Here is a 7,884-nt window from a genome sequence, read left to right as displayed (position 1 = left end):
GGCTGCATCAAAGTATGCACACTTGGCTTCTATATAGTAAGTGAAAAACAGTATATGAAAAGAGTAATATGTCGAAATTCACAGTCTTAAAAATAAAAGTTCCAAAAGAGGGTTTTCACACCAATGCCAGTAAAAAAATAAATACATAAATTTGATTCCCAAAAGAACCTTTTAGTGAAGAGTTCATAAAATATTTTTAAAAATATTCTTAATGTGAAGAACTTTAAACTTTAATAATCTAAAGAAACCTTTTCCACTATAAAAACCTTCTGTGCAATGTAAAGAACCATCAATGTCAATAAAACCCATTATGTTTAAGAGTGTTTTTATAAAACAGCAGGCAAAAAGTAAGTATTCAAACTATTCAGAGAGTATTTAATGAGATCATAATGGCAGGTTGGCATTGACCTCTGACCTATAAATAACCATGAAAAATATTTATTCGGGTTTTGTTTATCAAGTCCAATTTAACCACAAGAAACAACTTTCTTGATCCCTATAGCACTTGCACTTAAAAAAAGCCATTTATAAAAACAAATCCCATGGCCTTATGGAAAAACAAACTTGAGAATTGCAGCATTGAGGATTGTTTTGCACAACACTTAGATGTTCATTCTCTTTACATTCTATATATCTGGATACATAATTGGATGGGTCATTCGACCCAAATGACCATGTACAGCTTTACCATTCTGGACAGATTGTATTTGGTGTGACTCATCCTTCAATGATAGGATTTGGAACAGAAGGGTTGACAACAGAACACAGAATGGAACATCACACGTGGACAAGAGCTATGAGTGATAGTGAATGTGAGTATGTAGTAATTCACCTCCTACCGTCCACACACACACAAATATACACCCACAAACTGGTATGTACACTCACATACACCCACACATACATCTGTACCATATGCTCTTCCACACAATCAACACAAGTAATTTCATTTAACCATTCAAATGAGATGTATGAAATTCATACTCACCTATTTTATATTATGGTTTGCATAGCATTTTCGTTCAGTTCAAAATCGTCTTTTTTACCCTTTTCATAGCCTATAGTAATCATATAATCGTATTTTAAAATAATTAATGTTGGGACAATATAGACCAAACTGTCACATTTGTTGTAAATTTATATAAATATTAACAGTAGCCTATGTGTTGGCCAGAACAGGTGTTTCACAAATTGGTTTGTGTTTCATAATTGTTTTAATAATACAATTGTGCAGTTTAAAACGTATAGGCTATACTTTAAAGTGTATTTTATATCGTTAGAGTTCTATCTATTTGTGTAGGAATAAAATATATAGGCTAAACGAATTTACTGGATACAGGGACTGGCTAAAATAAGGCATGCATCTTCTCTGTCAGTAAACAGGTTAGTTACGTTTTTATCTAAAAGTAAATAACGCTGTAAAACGTCGACAGAAAGTGTGTGGTGAGAACTTTCCAGAAGCACATAGAGAAGTGTTGCTGCTCATTTTTCAGCTGTTGTCTCTGGGGTAGCATATGTTCTGCCTCTCTCTGAGTTGTGTGAAATATTGCCACTGTGGGGTTTTTCTGACACCTCAACATCCCCACAGCAAATCAAGAGTCTCATCGCACACGGTCGGTGATTGTGCAGGTTGATTTTTTTGCACCTGTCAAAAGCATTAGGTGTTTTAGGACAACGTGAGGATTAATTGGATATTAACTTTGATTACCAGTCTATTTTTTTTCTTTGAAAGCGTGAAAAGGAATAAATTAGGACTACCAGAAAAGAGAAGTCTTGTGAGATCTTATGAATCTGTTTGGTCAAAACTGTCATTGACTGTGAAGTTGGGACTATTTTGGACTATTTTTTAATTCACACTGCATTCAAGGTTATACATATAGGCATATAATCAATTCATTAGGTCTATTAGTCGGGTTCGAACTCGGGCCGCACGCTGAAATTTAAAACAAAATATATCTATCATAAACTGTTAGTTTTATGGCTTTTAAACCCATTTCATTTTAACCTACGTATTATGAATGCTGTCACTCTGGTTTCTCGGGATGACAATGCACATTCGCGGGGGAATAGCTGTTTTTGGGCTCCTGATGCCGCAGTCTGTCGCTGTTTGGCCCGCGTCCAGCTCGGAGACAGGAGAGACTCCAAGCCAGACAACCTTTACTCCCCTAAACCCAGTCCTGAATAACATCTCAAGAACTTCTCATTTTACAATTAACCTTGACCAACGCGTCGCATAGGCCTGCAAACTAATGCACGAGATGGATTTGGTGATTTTGGCAACTTCATGAATTAAATTCCTTTGTCCTCTTTTGATAACCAGATGATCTCTCTGCATTTCTGTAGACCTCTGTATAGTGATTGTAGCAGATAGGCCTATATATTTTTAGACTTTAAATTTATAGATCTGAATAATATAGGTTATATATTATCTTAGTTCATTTTAAAGCGTTGTATGTTCATTAGCCTAAAGGTTTTGCAATTATGCAACAAAATGCGCCTTTGCATTAAATGTTATTTTCGTTTTTGGCACATAAGGAGGTTTAGATAGCCTATATATATTTTTAAAAAACTAGATATATCTATTATATTTTCTTTATTTTAATTTTATTTTGGAGACTGCCATGTATTCAGAACAGTTTTTCAACACAGAACTGTATTCAATTAAACTTTATTTTACTGTACAAAACAGCTCGACAGTGTACAAAGACCAGTTTCAGTGCATTCAGTCATTTTTTGCACACACACACACACACACACACACACACGCAAAAATCCCGTTTGGTGATAAAAATCAGAATGCACGAATCCACCACTGCAGACGTCCATGACATTGCATAAATGATGCGTGACAAATATATTAAGGCAGGTTTTCCCGTGACATGAGTTCACTAGACAGCACACAGACCTTTCCATTAGAGTTTTACATGCTTCAAATGCATTTGCTTACAGTGATCGTTCCGAGATTGTACGCAATATCACAATATATCGACGACTTTACATTTGAGAAAATACGGAATTGTCAAACAATCTGTTGCATAATTACATAATCGTGTTGTGATATTCCTTTATCATACTTTTAAAAATTATGCGCATATAATGTGAGATATTTGAAATATTTGGAAATTAAGAGGGTGCTTAAAACTCACATTTATAAAGTTAAATTACACAACTTGAAATCAATGAAACAAATGAATACCGTTATTATTTCGTTTTTTTCAGAATTACATCCATAGTCTAAGTATTTTAAATAGATCATCTTCTATAGGAAAACAAATTGATTCAACAATTGCCTCTTCGTGGTGGTATTTAACATATTATTACTATTGTAATTAATTAATAATAATAATAATACATTTTAACCAACATTTAAATAGTGCCCTGTGTAATACATCACGAAATTTTCATAAATAATGATGCAATTTTGATTCAAATTAAATAAATACAATTCATGTTCTTACGTTTTTATGTTACATTTCATAAACGAATAAACGCATTTATATATTACAAAATGATGAGCAATTAAATCTGTTTAACACCAATATTTTAAACTTTGTGCGAATATTGTTTAGACAAATTAAATGGATAAATATATGGCCCGATCGAGAATTATAGACTTGTGTATTGCATAGCACCCTTAGCAATTATTGCTCTCCTATTTTACTGAATTTTCATCGCAAATAGTTGAATTACCTTATAATTAAAATATGCCTTTTGGAGCAAGAGTCCTTATTCACAGATTTTAGATCTACAAATACTCACACGGGCCATTAAATTAAACCGAAAATAAACGAGAAACTCTGCGTAAAACACGTTATTTTTGTTTGTGGATTGTTTTTCCATCAGACCCCATTTTTTGTCTAACAGTTTAAAATCCTAATTAGGAACACTGTAAGCACGTTTTCCATTTAATTAAAAAGGATAAATAATAAAACATCCAATGGCTTAAAACTCAAAACAGAGATGGACTTTATAAATAATACATGTGCGATTAAATGTCCTGCATTTTTCAGTCCTTTTCACTCACGTTTGACTTTCTCTCATTAATTATGAAAAGTGTTTAATTCGTCTTGCACAGGGTAAAACTGGCCGCGGAGGTGAATGTCATATGGGAAGTGGAGATCCGAGGAGCCTCTCGCGGTCTGGCTGATGGAGGAGCGCGGCGGCACGGCGCAATAGCGCGTTCCGTAGTGGCAGCTCTTGCCGTATTCGGCCGGCTCTTCGTGCTTGAGGGAAAAGATCCCGTTAAAGTTAATAGGCGGGCTTAAGGGACCGTCGAACTGAGGGCTTCCGCATTCCGGCGAGACGCTTTCGTAGAAAGACTCAAAGGAGCTGCAGTAGTTGAACGGCCTGAAGGGTTTGACCGCATCTACCGAGGGTCCAGAGGGCGTCACCACACCCGGACTATGGTAGGTCGTGTACACGGATTCGTACTGAGACCTGCCAGAGAAAGACGCCTCGGTGTTGATCTGATCCGTGATGAAGTTTCTGGCGTTCAGTTGCAGGCATCCGGCCACTAAGTTGGTGGTGGGCTGCGAGAGCCCTTTGCACAGGGTCTGAACGAAGGTCAAGAGGTCAGGCCTCTTCCCCGTGCTCAGGATCTCAGAAAGCGCCCAGATGTAGTTCTTGGCCAGCCGCAGGGTTTCGATTTTCGACAGTTTCTGGGTTTTGGAGTAGCAGGGCACCACCTTGCGCAGGCTGTCCAGGGCGTTGTTCAGACCGTGCATTCGGTTCCTCTCCCTGGTGTTGGCCTCCATGCGCCTCATCTTGACCCGGTCCACCCTGGCTTTGGTCATTTTCTTTTTCCGAGGCCCTCTCCTCCGAGGCAGACCGTTCTCGTCCTGTCCGTCCTCCCGTTCGTCCGAATCCTTCTCCGAATCCTCGTCCTCCATCGTGTGGGAGAGCACCTCCTCCTTTTTAAATGGCTCTTGTTTGGTGACCTTCGTTTCACCCACGCAGTCCCGTGGAAAGTTTGCCCCGAATTGAGTGTCCATTATGACAGGATCCTCAAACGGAAGAGTCAGCATTGTGCTCTAACTGGGGATGATGAGAAGATAATAGATTTTCTGAATCAATCAGCAGTGATTTAAAAACAACCTATACATGGTGCTCAATAAATACCCTCTCACAGGTACAAAAGCTGTCACTGGGGCGGTACCCTTTCACTAAAATGTACCTTAAAGGTACTAATATGCACCCGTTAGGGGTAAACATGATACAAAGGTGTACCTTTTGAAAAGATACCAGCATGGTGAAAGCTTTTGTACCTTTTTTATGAGCGTATGCAAAATGGTGTATTAACATAACAATTACAGACAGAATTCCAGAAGATATTGATTCTCTAATCAAATCACAAAAATTTAGCTGCAACCGACAATGCAACAGAAATGAATCAGTAAATTTGTTTTCATGTGTGAAATTGAATCACATTCGTGCATTTACAAAACATAAGGCTTTAAAATCAGACACAGTCATGCTAACACAGGTCGATCCTTACCCTCAAACGATCCAGCTTACCTGGATTATGATGGTGTCAGATGACAGTTTTCATATTTCCTATTTTGAACTTTTTTTCCGTTGGTGTTTTAGCAGGTGAACAGCTCATGCGTTTTTCTCACCTCCCCACTGTTCTCCTTGTCTCTCGCGCTAAGAGAAATGACACTGATGCCAACTGCCAGAGCTGGTACCCATGCCATCTGCCGCTGACGTCACGTGGCATGGGTTGGTCATGTGACCGGGTCCCGGGGGACCTGTATTCCTCCCCTGATCATCTGGCATGTGCCTCGAGCTGCGTATCACTGCAAAACCACAAAGCAGCCTCAATAAAGGACTGAGTTCCAGCATCCACCATTAGAATCTGATGCCGTGGATGAAAAGGAATGCTGTGAGACGGTCAGGGAATTACATTTCTTAGTCTTTGCTGATAGAAATGAAGAAATTAGGATTCTATTTTCATGCATAAGTAAACTAAATCTAAACAGACACAAAATAGCTTCTTATTAATATCAGGTATATTGTGTAAACGTAAAAAAAAAAGGGTCAGTGCTGGTGAATGACAGCAGGAACTGATGATTGATGGCTCTTGTTTGCCTGGTCAGTCTCTTCAAGGGCGTTTGCCAAATGACTGATCCTATTGTCTGTCATCATGAAAGCATTTTCAATTTGACAATCACCTGATTATGAAAACATAAATTTAGATAAAGTTTATATTAATTCACTCTCTGATATTTAATAAATGTGCCCAGATTCTGAGATTTTAAACAGTTTTTTTTTCTTCTACATATGAAAATAATTTTGGTTTACACATGCACACACTTACACCATCCCTCCCCACCTTCCTCACACACAGCCATCCACACCAATCCGTAGTATGCAAGTGAATCTAACGAAAACATGTCCAGGTCACATTTCACTCCAAGAAGTTATTATATGTGCATGAAAAAATGCCGCCTATTTTAAGAGCTTTATTTTATTGTTCATTTTTGGATTGTGATGTCTTTCCCTCAAATTCTCATATGCTGTGCATCTGAATGGTGGATTCTCATTATATACTCATTTGTTAATTCTTATTACTGCACTGTTATTTTTTCTATATTACTTGTAATTTACAATATTTTTTTTTCAGTGACATACTGCCAAGTATGGTGACCAGTACTCGGAATTGGTGCTCTGCATTTAACCCATCCAACGTGCACACACACAGCAGTGAACACACACACACCGTGAACACACACCCGGAGCAGTGGGCAGCCATTTATGCTGCGGCGCCCGGGGAGCATTTGGGGGTTCGGTGCCTTGCTCAAGGGCACCCCTCAGTCGTGGTATTGAGGGTGGAGAGAGCGCTGGACATTCACTCCCCCCACCTACAATCCCTGCCGACCCGAGACTCGAACCCGCAACTTTTGGATTACAAGTCCGACTCTCTAACCATTAGGCCACGACTTCCCCTCAATATTTGATATATATATATCAAATTCCCCTCAATATTTGATATATATATCAAATATGAATATATCAAATGTTTGGGGGACATTAAATACTAAAATAATTTATTTTATCAAAAATAAAAGTATTAAACTAAAAAAATGAAACAACAACAACAACTAAAAACCTCTTACTTACAATTTTAAACTATATATTAGAAAAGTCTATAAATATTTAAGCAAGAAGACTTTTTTTGCATTATGCATTAACTGTGAAAAATGAAAAATGTCCTTGATTGTCATCAAAATGTGGTTAATTGTCAAATAATGTCACACATATGTAAACCTAAGCTTTTCCTTCATTCAAGATACAATTTTTTTTTTTATGTTTTAATGTTAGGGTTATACTGAACATATTTGTGACCAGTTTATTATGAGATTCACCCATGGCCACAATCACACATAGATTTTGGAGCACGGGTCTGGCCATCTCTGGCATCTGGGTGTTTCTTGTAATTTCAGTAATTGTCCAGAGCTTTGGCTCCTCCCACATGAAGACCTGACACTCATGCATTCCATTATCAGTGAAAGCTCCTGCTGCTCTTGAACCCGTGCCTGGCCTACTAGCTCTTTCTCACATGCACACACTAATTCAAATCAGAAGCTCTTTAAATGCCCCCCAAGTGCATTTATCCCTCTCAGAAGGACGCCACAAAAGCTTAACGCCACATAAACGACACACAACACCTTTCTGTCCCTGTCTAAGATTAATTGGCTCTTTAACCTGATGTTGACAGATTTTAGTGGTCCTGTTAGCAGCAAGCCAGTGATCTTGGTAAAAATGTCTGCTGTATTTTTCATTGGGACGGCCAGGTTGATCTGCACTTATCAGCTCAACAAAAACATAATGAACACAGCGTACAGATGCAGTTTGCTGACAGCGATGACTCAGTCACGCATGATT

General features: G+C 38.2%; 1 pseudogene across 1 annotated transcript; it reads right to left on the bottom strand.

Moving 5' to 3' along the window:
• Positions 1–4,040: 4,040 nt before the first annotated feature.
• LOC306863006 (neurogenic differentiation factor 6-A-like) lies at positions 4,041–5,693 on the bottom strand (annotated as a pseudogene). Its single transcript has 2 exons — positions 5,515–5,693; positions 4,041–5,030 (listed from the first exon to the last, which is right to left on the bottom strand). The product of its transcript is annotated as a neurogenic differentiation factor 6-A-like (transcript).
• Between the last annotated feature and the right edge of the window lie 2,191 nt (positions 5,694–7,884).

Source organism: Barbus barbus (assembly GCF_936440315.1).
Source record: "Barbus barbus genome assembly, chromosome: 44".
Lineage (NCBI taxonomy): Eukaryota > Metazoa > Chordata > Actinopteri > Cypriniformes > Cyprinidae > Barbus > Barbus barbus.
The sequence above is the reverse complement of the archived record's forward strand: the minus strand, read 5'-3'. Positions and strand labels throughout refer to the sequence as shown.